This window comes from Mustelus asterias, chromosome 17, assembly GCF_964213995.1.
Source record: "Mustelus asterias chromosome 17, sMusAst1.hap1.1, whole genome shotgun sequence".
In the NCBI taxonomy this organism is placed as follows: Eukaryota; Metazoa; Chordata; class Chondrichthyes; order Carcharhiniformes; family Triakidae; genus Mustelus; species Mustelus asterias.
This window is the reverse complement of record NC_135817.1, coordinates 55,753,077-55,767,276: the sequence shown is the minus strand read 5'-3', so window position 1 is coordinate 55,767,276 and position 14,200 is coordinate 55,753,077.

Sequence of the window (14,200 nt, the reverse complement as noted above, 5' to 3'; positions counted from 1 at the left end):
GTAAATATGTGGGGTTACAGGGATAGGACCTGAATGGGATTGTTGTCGGTGCAGGCTCGATGGGCCAAATGGCCTCCTTCTGCACTATAGATTCCATGATATAAATATATATATATAATATATATATATGACACAGGGAGAATGTGTAATCTCCACATAGACAGTCACCCAAGGCTAGAGTCGATACTGGGTCCCTGGCGCTGTGAGGCAGCAGTGCTAACCACTGTGCCACTGCTAGAATGTTTGCATGCATCTAGCTGTGGTGCAGGCAAAACATGTATGAAACCACAGCTTTGAAATATTAGCCAGAATTTTGCTAAAAGGGGATCCTGAGTCTGTGCAGGCAGTAGGTGGGACACCCGGAGGGGATTTAACTGGTGGCAACAAACCACTGGGACCAATTAAAGATGGTGGCTTGCCTGTTAAAACAACTAGCCCAATCAGAGAGCTGGCAGCTTGGCAGAGTAACCAAAAGAGGTGGCCATTGCTGAGGCTGCAGGGAAAAGAACAGAGGACAGGTAAGCAATTTTGTCCATGTGCCAGGCCTCAACTGGGATCTTGAATTCATGTCACACTGCATGTAACCCTCACCTTTTGGCCTGAGCTTGCAAAATCCTACTAACTGTCCTGGATTGAGACAATTCACACCTCTTTAACCTGTGATTATCCCTCTCTACTCGCACTGCCCGTATCTGCAAAGACTTGATTACCTGTAAAGGCTTGCATTCTTCACATTCCAATCTGTAATTAACTTGCAATTGTGTCTTTGCCTATATATGCCGTGTTTGTGAACCTACTTCTCCAATCACCTGATGAAGGAGCAGCGCTCTAAAAGCTTGTGATTCCAAATAAACCTGTTGGACTTTAACCTGGTGTTGTGAGACTTCTTACTATGCAAGAGAAATGACAGGTCAATTAGGATCCATGGAGACTTTGAATCAAGATAATGAATCATGGAGTTCCTATGTAGACTTTTTCAGTATTTTGTACAAGTGAATAAAATTGCAAACAGTACAACAGAAAGTAAAACTCTCATTTTGCTCTGGTGCTTGTTTCACCCAGCAAAGCCAGGAGCCAAAACTTACCATGACTTGACAAAGATCCTTGAAGAGCACTACTCTCCTAAGTCACTTATCATCGCAGAATGGTTCAGGTCCCACCAAAGGAATCAAGTGGAAGGTGAAAGCATTGCTCAGTTTGTGGCAACCTCAAAAAGGCTGGCACAACATTGTGAGTTTGGTGAGTCATTAGAAGATTATCTTCATGATCGTCTAGTTTGTGGTCTCCAAAATCAGACTATCCAAAGAAGATTGCTTATTGAACATGCTTTGACTTTAAAGACAGCAGTAGAAATCGCAGTGTCAGTGGAACTGGCTGCTAAAGAGGCTTCACAATTTGATGCAGGAATGAATATCCACAAGTTGGGAATTGCCCATGAGAAGTCAAGACAACATCAGGAATGTCACAGATCTGCCAAAATGGGTGATTCAGCGAGTGAAAGCTGGAGCAAGGATAGTCAATGCAAGGATTGCAAGTTGGGCTACACAAGCTTCTCCTGAGAAGAATATTCAGAAGAAGAATCTGGGTACCTTAAAGAAGAAGAACAAGTTGCATTCTGCAAAAAGAAACTACAACATGGAAGAAAATAATTATGACTGTGAAGAAGACAATGTCATGAAATATAATGAAGAGTTCCATCTGAACGTCTTACCCATACAGAGTGAATCACATAGATTCTGGGTGATTCTGAAGTTAAGTGGACAATCTATTTGATGGAGTTTGATACGGGTGCTGCTGTATCTTCAATTCCTTAGATTACATACCGGTAAAGACTGAAGCATCTTCCTTCAAAACCAGCAGACGTGATTTTAAGGACATACATGGAAGAGTTCACGCCATTAGAAAGTTGCATCATGGCCAATGTGGAGTTGAGTGGACAAACAGTAGAGTTGCCTCTCTGTGTGGTCCATGGTAATTTTCCAGTTCTATTTGGGAATTCATCGTTGGAGAAGATAAAGCTTAACTGAAATGCTGTCAACAGATTGGTCAATGTCAAGGTAGACCTACAGCACCTTCTGAATAAATACAAGAGTGTTTTTGAAGAGACATTTGTCTCAATGAAGGAAATTCAAATGAAAATCAAGATAAAGCCTAATAGTCAATCAAAAAGTTTCAAAGTAAGAGCAGTGCTATACACAATTTGTCCCAAGGTCGAAGAAGAATTAGTACGACTTGTTAACACTGGTGTGTTAGAGCTGGTTACAATGAGTGACTGGACTCCTTTCATCATACCTGGCATTAAATCAGATGGTTCACTTAATATTTGTGGTGATTTTAAGACAAAGTAAAAAAGTTTATTTATTAGTCACAAGTAATCTTACATTAACACTGTGAAAATCCCCTAGTCGCCACACTCCGGCGCCTGTTCGGGTACACCAAGGAAGAACTTAACATGGCCAATGCAACTAACTAGCACATCTTTCGGACTGTGGGAGAAAATCGGAGCGCCCGGAAGAAACCCACGCAGACACGGGGAGAATGTGCAGACAGTGACCCAAGCCGGGAATCGAAACCGTGTCCCTGGCGCTGTGAGGCAGCATGTGCTAATCACTGTGCCACCATGCCGCCCCACCATAAATCCGGTGTTGTGTCCTGATCAATATCTGCTTCCTTTAATTGAAGATTTGTTTGCTGGATTGAGATGGACAGAAATTCAGCAAGATTGATCTTTCATTTGATATTCACAGATGCATGTAGCTGCTGAATCGCAAACATTGCTTACCACTCTTGCTTATAAAGGTATTTTTTGTTATAAAAGATTGCCTTTTGGAATAACATCTCACCAGCCCTATTCCAAAATCGATCGATCAGATTTTAAGTGGTCTCTCTGGTGTACAATGTAATCTGGATGATATTATAATTACAGGGTTCAGTAAACATGTGCACTTGAATAAATTAGAAGCAACATTGGAACATCTTCAAGCAGACGGTCTGCGCATCAAGAAAGAAAAGTATAACTTTTTCTAGACATTAGTCCAGTATTTGGGTCACTTTATTGATAATGAAGGCCTACATAAAGCACCTAAAAAGGTGGAAACTATTTTAAAAGCACCATGTCTGACGAATGTGACACAATGGAGTCCTTTCTGGGATTAGTAAATAATTATGGAAATTTGTTCCTAAATTAGTTACATTATTTAAGACCTAACTCACCTGATGAAGGAGCAGCCCTCCGAAATCTTGTGATTCCAAATAAACCTGTTGGATTTTAATCTGGTATTGTGAGACTTCTTACTGTACATTATTGAAGCCATTGCGTAACTTATTATCATTATAGAAGGTGTGTGAAATAGTCATGGGACTGGTCAACAGAATGTGAGAAAGCGTACAAGGATGACAAAGATGCTTTTCACACGTCTGAAGTATGGGTTTATTTAAATCTGAAAGTACCATTACTGCTAGCTTGTGCACTTCACCTTGTGAAGTAGGGGCCATAGATTCACATATTACACCTTTGGGAGAAGAACGACCAATTGATTTTCCCTCATGTACTCTGACTAATGCTGAATTTAACTACACTCGGCTAAAAAAAGAAGCCTTGAGTATAATTTTTGTTGTATGAAGGTTTCATTATTATTTATATGGTCATCATTTCACATTATTGACTGATCATTGACCCTTTACTATTTTTGGTTCGTTTCAAGGCAAATCATTGTTTACTGTTAGCCGATTGTAAAGATGGTCACTGATCTTATCTGCGCCATCTTATGTTATAAAGCGTTATCAGTAAGAGTGCAATGCTAATGATGGTGCATTATCACGCTTACCTTTACCTACTGAGCAGATACCACCAACTAGGTTTGCTAATATTCTTTATTTTTTGCGAGTAGATCATTTGCCTGTGACAGCTTCTCAAGTTCAGAGACACACCAGAAATGATCCTGTGATAATGAAGGTGATGGATATGGAATTGAAAGGAACAATAACTGGAACGCATTGTCTGCATCCGGATTTGAAGCATTTATGTGTCAAGAATGTTTGAATTGACCGTCCAAGATGGGTGTTTATTGTGGGGAACCTGAGTGATCATTCCTCCTAGTCTGCATGGAAGAGTTCTTGAACAACTACATGAAGGGCATCCTGGTATAGTCCAGATGAAAGGCACATAATTATTTTTGGCGGCCGGGTCTGGATGCTCAGATTGAAGAAAACGTGGGACAAAGTCAATCCTATGCACGAATAAGAAATACAACATCATTGTTTCCTTTATATCCTTGGGAGTGTCCTAAACAGACATGGCAACAATTGCATGTAGATTTTGCTGCTCTGTTTGAGGCTTACATGTTTATACTCATAATTGATGCACATTCAAAGTGGCTAGAAGTTGTTAGCATGAGGTGTGCTACATCTGAACAAGCCTTTGAAAAACTTGACAAAATCTTTGCAAAATTTGGTAAACTGGAATAGATTGTTAGCGATAATGGTTCACAGTTTACTTCATAACACTTTGAGGATTATCTCAAAGTAAATGGTATAAGAACATCAGAAATAGGAGCAGGAGCAGGCCATCTAGCCCCTCGGGCCTGCCCCGCCATTCAATAAGATCATGGCTGATCTGATAGTGGTTTAGTTCCACTTACCCGCCCGCTCCCCATAACCCTTAATTCCCTTATTGATCAGAAATCTATCTACCTGTGACTTAAACATATTTAATGAGGTAGCCTTCACTACTTCAATGGGCAGAGAATTCCAGAGATTCACTACCCTCTGAGAGAAGAAGTTCCTCCTCAACTCTGTCCTAAATTGACTCCCCCTTATTTTGAGGCTGTGTCCTCTAGTTCTTGTTTCCTTTCTAAGTGGAAAGAATCTCTCTGCCTCTACCCTGTCGAGCCCCTTCATTATCTTATATGTCTCCATAAGATCTCCCCTCAGCCTTCTAAACTCCAACGGGGACAGGCCCAATCTACTCAATCTCGCCTCATAAACTAACCCCCTCATCTCCGGTATTAACCTGGTGAACCTTCTCTGTACTCCCTCCAAGGCCAATACATCCTTCCGCAAATAAGGGGACCAAAATTGCACAGTACTCCAGTTGCGGCCTCACCAGTACCTTGTACAATTGCAGTAAGACCTCCCTGCTTTTATACTCCATCCCCTTCACGATAAAGGCCAACGTTCCATTTGCGTATTTGGCATATAAAATCCGCACCCTATCATCCATCAACTAATGGATTAGCTGAAAGACTTGTACAATCCTTGAAACATTCTGTATAAGCCTCGAAAGAGCAGTGTTCATTGTTACATTGTGTGGATAGCTTTTTGGCATCTTATAGAAACACTGCTCATGTGACTACCCAAACTTCACCTGCGTTACTACTCTTAAAGAGAAAGTTGAGAACTATGTTTGATTTGTTATCACCTCCAGAAAGTTCAGAGCTAGTAGAGCGTCAACAATAATCTCAAGTTGCTAGATGAGAAGTGAGGGCAAAACAACACTCATTTCAACAAGGAGATTGAGTGCTAGCGCAGAATAATGCCATGAGTGGGAAATGGGTACCAGCCATAGTTTTAGCAAAAACAGCTTCAATTACTTACATGGTTCAAACCAAAGATAAATTAGTTTGACAACGCCATGCTGACCAATTTTTGTAATCTCAAAATAATTTCTCAGAATTATCTCCAGAAGTACCAACTTCTTTAGTCCCTAATGTTGTAAATACTACTATGGAAGACTTAGTTGAATCTGAGTTGACTGATGATTGCGTCTCTGCTAATATACTAGTGAGAATGATACAGAATTCATTCCAAGAGAAAAAGTGTCTACTGAAGTTCCAAATCATCCTTGTGGGGTCAAGGACAGCCAAATTCCAGAACTATGTATGCAACAAAAGAGGAATAGACTTCCTCTTGATTGACTTTCTAATTAACTGTGTATAATGATTAATGATGCATAATACTGTGTCTAGAGTAGTATTGATCCTATGCATAATATCTTAGTAATTTATTGTCATGACCAAAGAAGGAAAGGGGGAGGGATGTTATATACTTAAAAGGGTTGCAGGTTGTTTTAAGAACTGATCATATGATTTGATGGTGATGTCATTAGGGTCTTGCAGAGGCTTATGTTTTACTTTCAGTTTTGCTCTCTGCAGTGCAGAGAACATCTCTTTCAATAAAACCTGTTATGTGTTAGCTTGAATCTAACACATGTGTGCAAACCAAATCTTTTCTTTCTGTATAAAACCCCAACCCCTAACATAGTTAGGATATTACATTGCCTGCCTGCGATGGGTGGCTGCATTTCTGCTGTTCCTACTTGTGGGAATGTGCTGCGGAGGAAGGAAGATGTCAGGCTTCCACCCTGAAGTCTTTCATCACCATTTTACAAGCCCTTCCTCCTCCCAGAATGCCTCTGGAGACTGGTAAAACCCAGCCCAATGGGGTAGTGAGTTTGTGTTTAAGCGGGGGTACAAATCCCTTGATGTCAGGTCAGGATCTCAGCATCATCCGTCCTTCTGTGTTTCAACTGGTTGGGTTTGAAGGTGAGCAGGGAACCCTCTTGGGGGGCAGCCTGAAGGAAGAACGAGTACAGCAGAGAGTTCCCAAAGAACATTTCCACCCCCATCCAACTGAGACTCTCAAAAAATCAGCAAGGATAGGCAGAACATCAAGGTTTCCACCTTGAAAAGGACGTTCTTGCTTTTTTGATTGTTCAGAGGAGGCAGATTCTAAGAGATTGTGATCTAAATTATTAGGAGAGATTCAAAGAACCAAATTGAACTTAACTACAAAAATGATTAAGAGACAGAATTTGGGTCTATAAATTGATGACAGGACTGGATAATGTAATAGTCAGGTCAATTATCTTACATTACAACCATAGAGCTAAGTGAAATGAAATAAACTGGGTATTCTTCAAGCAAAAGTAGAGTGTGTGAGTCACTTTTTGTGTCAATTATATCCCGTCCGGTCCAGTTCAGTGTGTGAGGAAAAATTTAAATGCATTAGAAAAGTTGTTAGTGGTCTATCACTTGTAATGGACCAGGTAAAGAGGTAATGGGTATAAGGTGTTCAAGCAGTATTTCCACTGGGCTGGGGAAATAGGTGATTCATTCCTTTCAAATGAAGTAGAACTAACATTATAATAGGACTCTCATCTTCTTTTGCCCTTTTGGTTCAATGCCACTTCCAAATCATGCCTGCATACGAGAGTTTATGATTGCTAGGGTAGAGCTCATTTAAATGGCAAAGAAGGATGATTGAATGATGAGTGTTAAGTCAATTTCAGCATTTTTCCCTTTAAGTCCATAAAGTGTCCTCAAAATAAGTTTAAAGCTCATTTATTAGTGTCACAAGTAGGCTTACATTAACACAGCAATTAAGTTACTCTGAAAATGCGAGGTGATGCATTTTGGTAGATTGAACCAGGGCAGGACTTACTCAGTTAATGGTAGGGCGTTGGGGAGAGTTACAGAACAAAGAGATCGAGGGCCCCATGTTCATAGCTCCTTGAAAGTGGAGTCACAGGTGGACAGAGTGGTGAAGAAGGCATTCGGCATGCTTGGTTTCATCGGTCAGAACATTGAATACAGGAGTTGGAATGTCTTGTTGAAGTTGCACAAGACATTGGTAAGGCCACACTTGGAATACTGAGTGCAATTCTGGTCCCCCTATTATAGAAAGGATATTATTAAACTAGAAAGAGTGCAGAAAAGATTTACTAGAATGCTACTGGGACTTGATGGATTGAGTTATAAGGAGAGGCTGGATAGACTGGGACTTTTTTCTCTGGAGCGTAGGAGGCTGAGGGTTGATCTTATAGAGGTCTATAAAATAATGAGGGGCACAGATCAGCTAGATAGTCAATATCTTTTCCCAAAGGTAGGGGAGTCTAACACTAGAGGGCATAGGTTTAAGGTGAGAGGAGAGAGATACGAAAGTGTCCAGAGGGGCCATTTTTTCACACAGAGAGTGGTGAGTGTCTGGAACAAGCTGCCAGAGGTAGTAGTAGAAGCGGGTACAATTTTGTCTTTTAAAAAGTATTTAGATAGTTACATGGGTATGATGGGTACACAGGGATAGGGGCCAAATGCGGGCAATTGGGACTAATTTAGGGATTTTTAAAAAAAGGGTGGCATCGACAAGTTGGGCCGAAGGGCCTGTTTCCATGCTGTAAACCTCTATGGCTCTATCCTCTAGTCACCCCACTCTGGCACCTGTGTGGGAACACTGAGGGAGAATTTAATGGACAATCACCTAACCAGCATGTTTTTCGGACAGTGGGAGGAAACCGGAGCACCTAGAGGAAACCCACACAGACACAGGGAGAAAATGCACAGACAGTGACCCAAGCTGGGAATTGAACCTGGCTCCCTGGCACTGTGAGGCAACAGTGCTAACCATTGTGCCACTATGCCGCCTATTCCCTCAATCTTGTCAGTGGATACCTTGGTTCGATATGATATAATTAACCGGCATAGCAATATACAGGAAATGTAAGAGCTCACTGCTCATTGTTAATTTTTATCGTTTCCTTTTCATATTTTAGATTTTAAACTTAATTCCTTTTCCAAGTGTAAGGCAAAAAACCAATCTCAGTCACTCCAAAGTTCAAGATGCAGAGGAAAAGGGTGTCTTTCATTAATAATGCATTGAATCATGGGTATTTTTAAAACCCTTCGAGACCAGTCCCTCTCAGGCACAGAAACGAAAGGGAAATGCTGCAGGTTTTTGTGGTGCTTTAGTATAAAAGATAACAATCATTTTTTTATGTATTCTTCTACCTCGTCATGATAGTTGGAAATGTGTCTTCTCAATAAGGTTACCCTTGGATTTTCCCCTATACAGTTAAATGAATCAATAACTGAGAGCTTCCACGATACACTGGATGGATGTTGGGCCCCACAATGAATATGAAATGAGGGAGTAAATCCACATCACATCCAAAAGTTTTAGTGACCATAAACTCACTTGAGTAAGGAGACGTTTTCAAGAGTCAATATTTATACTCACTCTGAAAACATTCCATCGAATTTTGAAACCTTACTCAAGTTGCCTGTTTGTACTGACAAGGGTTCCTGGACACAGTTTTGTGTGCACACCATCTCTCCTGTTTGGCCAAGGTGAAGAATTCCAATGTTTTTTCTTTGTTCATTCATGGGATGTGACCATTGCTAGTCAACATTTCTTCCCCATCCCTCATTGCTCTTGAACTGAGCTTGTTCAGCCATTTCAGAGGGCAGTTAAAAGTCAACCACATTGCTGCGGATCTGGAGTCACATGTAGGCCAGACTAGGTAAAAACGGTAGGTTTCCTTCCCTAAAGGACATTAGTGAACCAGGTGGGTTTTAACGATAATTGACGACAGATTCTATTAATTAAACCTAAACTATTGCTGTGGAGGGATTTGAACCCATGTCTCCTGGCATTGGTCTGGGCATTTAGATTGCCATCTACATTACCACCATGACACTGCCACTCTTTATTACAGTACCTAATAACGAAACAAGCCCAAACATGCACATGTATTTCTTTAAAAGAACCACTTGATAGCCAAAGCTTAAACACTCAGGCATTTAGCTCTTTGTGGTATATTTATGCTAAATTATTAAGTGCAAGGTAGATTCATTTCCGGAATTTTACCATTCCGTCTGCCATGGAATCGGAGAGGGTGAGGGATGGACAATGGAAAGGTCCATTGACCTCGGGCGGGATTTTATGGCTTCGGGACGAGCAAAGCCATAAAATCCCGCCCATTATATCTTATGGCATAAGAACACTAGTATCTGAGCTTTCATAATGGGAAATTCTGATTTGGAAAGTTATAAGTTGCTCTTGCCATCCTCAAGTCTTTTGATGAGTTGAATTAAACCCTGCCCGCTAGGCACTTGGCGAAGGAGCAGTAATAATGGCGCATGTAATTCCCTATTGATCTTAACCTCTTGTGCAAACTCCACCTTCTTGACCCCACAATTAGCGGTTGTACCTGCAATTATCTGGGTTCTAACTTTGGGAATTCCCTTCCTAATCCTTATCACCTTTCTAGCCTTTTCTTCTCTTCTAAGAGACTGATCATTTGGGACTGAGATGAAGAGAAATTTTTTCACTAAAGGGTTGTGAACCTTTGGACTTCTCTGTCCCAGAGGGTTGTGAATGCTCCATTGTTGAATATATTTAAGGCTGGGATAGACGGATCTTTGGTGTTTCAGGGCATCAAGGGAAATTGGGAGTGAGCGGGAGAATGGAACTGAAGTCCAAGGTTAGCCATAATTGTATTGGATGGTGGAGCAGGCTCAACAGGCCCTATGGTCTACGCTTGCTCCTATTTCTTGTATTCATGTGTTTAAGTCCCTCCTATTTCTTTGATCAGGCTTTTAGATACCCCACCTAGTATCCATTCCTTAGACTTAGTACCAAGTTTTGTCTAACAATGCTCCTGTGAAGTAATTAAAGATATTTTTTGATGCTATGGGACCATTCAAATGCAAGTTGTGGTTGAACTAAATATTTAATAGTCCTGCAGTTATTTTAGTATCTGGCTATTTTAATGAGTTTAACACACCTGGTCCCATATTGCAGATGTTATATTCACAGCCTAAGTTGCAGAGCAGTCTGCTATAAACATGGAAATTACAATAATCTTCTCAAATCATTTGCATTTCAGACAATAATATTACTTCACAATTTAATTTGAAATTCTTTTTAAGTTCCAGTCAGTGAGTATTTGCGGTAAATACAATACTTAACCAAAAAAAAGGTTTCCCAATATTGAAAGTTATGAGGCAAGGTGATATTTGTGCAATCGATTTCTTTGGATAGTCAGCCTCTGGTACAGAATAGAATGAAGCAATTGATTTTTGTTCACTGTACGATACAACTCTTCCACATATAACATCATTTTGTAGAAGGAAAACCATAGAATTGATGTTATTTTTCTCTGTTTGATCATCTGGCTTCTGATGATACATTCAGAAAGTTCCCTGTCAATGTACCTAACCAGAAGTACATTTTAGTTGTATTTGAAAAATCTCAAACTGGATTAGTTTAATGAAATATTTATATTAATACATAGAAGTACATTGCTGCTTGAATATTTCTCCGACATTCTAAATCGTCACCCCTTAGAGAAATTGTTCAATGTCCCTTTCCATTGAAATCAAGAAAAGGGAAAAATAAACGGCTGATCCATGGTGGAAAATTTTCCACCTGGACAGAAAGTTGAAAATTTATTTCAGAAATGTTTCCCAGTGCGAGCTCAATTTTTTAACTTGACTTCATCAAACACACATAGCTACCAGAATCACCAGATGATTTTATCAGTCACAGGTGGAGTTTTAAAATAAAACATTCATTGTTTTTCCACTAAGATTCTGTATTTCTATTTTTTTATTCAGCTCCCTGCATACCCCATTTGCACAAATACTACTATTTTAGAAAATGATTTTCGATAACTGGACTTCAAGCGGTTACTTGAAGTTAATGTGCTGATCAGTGCTTCCCATAACAACCCTCATGAAATTTCTTAACAGTTGGTTCTTTATTTTGGGCTTTCGTTGAAACAACAATAATTTTTGAGTTGTTCAAAATTTTAAGATCTGTCATTACTCTTTCCATTCGCTTTCACTCCTGTAAGCTATTTATTATCGTGGCAGTCTGTTTATTGTCCCGCTCAGTCTCATCTTAAGAGAATAATTGTTGATTAATATTGCAATTACAAATTCTACCAAAAAGAGTAGTAATAAGCAAGTGAACTCCAAAGCGATCAAACATATCCTTACCTTTGGTACACTGATCAGTTATTCATGCAGTGACAGTAGGAGACTTGCAGAATTGTTTCCTTAGCGGAGGACATTCTTACAGAAATATTTTAATAACCTTCTGATTGCTGGAAATATTTCATTAACACAGATGTATGTTCTTGTAATGGCAACCAGCAGTACTCGTTTTGCGGTTGGGGGAAGTTCAGCCAACAATATTTTCCTTGGGGTTAATTCAATGTAATTTAGTCTTTTGCACATTAATGCAATGCACGCTAAGCTCTAAGAAAGGTCAAAACTATATAATCTTGGTTAATGATTGATCTTGATCGTCCTACTGTTAGAGAATCTTGTGTTTCAAAGGAGTGGAGGAAAATTCTGACAACGTCAGAAAGCATCACATTCAAGAAAATTTAAGCTGCAGTTAAATCATTCAAAGTCCCGAAGGAATTTGTCGAGATCTTGTTCAGAATAAAGAAATCCCGAGACTAATATGCACTTCTTCATTATCATTAACCACTAATTAGCAAGCCTTTTTTTAGATATAAGATTTCTAAATCTGAGCTGCGCATAAAATCGAAGTCCAACCCTTCGGTCTCACAAGCAAGCCTCCCTGAACCAATGATCTTTAATACCTCCTGCACCAGACCCAATGGAAAAAAAGAGTTCCCTCAGCATTTATTTTTTTGCCAGAGAACATGGATGTAAACCAACCTGTAGAATTATAAGGAATCATATCTACGTCAATACTACTTCAGTGCTGCTCTATTGCAGAGTTGTTTCAGTTCAGGCCTACAAGGAACTGGCCTAAATATGTAATCGTGTATCCTTGTGAGAGCTACCATATGAAGCATCCACCACAATATAAACTTCAAAACATTATTTTACACTCAGATATTGAAAATTAGATTCTGCAATAATAATATTTGTGAAATAGTGTACACATATTACAAACAAATAACTTGTGGAAATCGTTACGTCTTTGTTCTAAGATACAACCAAATATAGGATCCTTACAGTGTAGAGAAGGCCATTTGGCCCATCAAGTCTGTACCAACTCTCTGAAAATGTATCATGCCCACTCACCCACCCTACCCCCGCAATCCTACATATTTCCTAAGGCTAATCCATCTAACCTACACATCCTGGGACACTAAGGGTCAATTTAGCATGGCCAATCCACCCAACCAACACATTTTTGGAGTGTGGGAGGAAGCTGGAGCACCCGGAGGAAACTCACGTGGACATGGGGAGAAAGTGCAAACTCCACACAGTCACCCGAGGTCGGAATTGAACCCAGATTCTTGGAGCTGTGAAGCAACAATGCTAACCGCTGTGCCACTGAGCTGCCTGTACAACATGAGCTCAGTTAATCAGTTGGTGTTGTGCATCTGAAAAGCATAAGTTGCACAATGGATGGAGACGGCTGAAATGAAACTTGGGTGTTTAATTTAAAATGGATTCATTCTGATTGTTTCTTCTTTGGAATAGTTACATAATACATAAAACTGTTGATCAGGCCACAACATTCCACTTCAAGCTAAATGCAACACCCCTCTATCAGCCTGCCCTATAGATTCTAATAATTTTAAAAGTGACCACATTGCATGCATAATTATGCCTGCGGGTGACATTGAGAGAAACTCCTCATGTCATGTAACTTTAGACCTAAAGTGCGATAGTAGAAAATGAATATTGATATTGTGAATCACCATCTCCTGCAGCCGTTGTGGAGCGACATGAAACTTGAGGACATAAAAATTATTGCTAATGAGGCATAAGATTCAGCCCGAAAGCACGCCGGCACCATCGGTGGGAAACACTCCATTTTTCATGCGGGAACCAACACTCTGCCATTTTTTGGTAAGATTTCACCCATTGAGTAAATTTAAGGAGGAGCTAGACAGATTTTTAATTGGTCATAGGTTGAAGGGTTGTAGAGAATGTGCAGAAAAGTGGAGTTGAGGCTGAGACTAGATCAGCCATGATTGTATTGAATGGCGGAGCAGGCTCGAGGGGCTGCATTGCTACTCCTGAACCTAGTTCTAATGTTCTTATTGAGCCGTGCGAGATGATACACAACAAAACAATTAGTAGGGGGATCCAACTTGAGCATCATAAAGCGGAGCAGCCTGAAGAGAGGGAAGAGGATCAGCCGGAGAAGGAAGACAAGATGACTGAAAGATCATGATGCTCCAACCACCTGGTTCATCCACAGAAACCGAATGGCACAGGCTTCAACATCTGGTGAAAAGCTGGTGCAACTGGACGGGGCTCCCATGCAGGAGCCATTGTGGTGTCCAATTAGAAAACTCAGCACCATCTGTGGAATATCACCAATGTTAAAATTAGACCCTGATAGGGAATCCTTGACTGTAAAGTGGTTTCGGATTTCCTGAGTTTGTAGAAAACATTCTGTAGGCGATTCTCCCAGAAAAATTCTG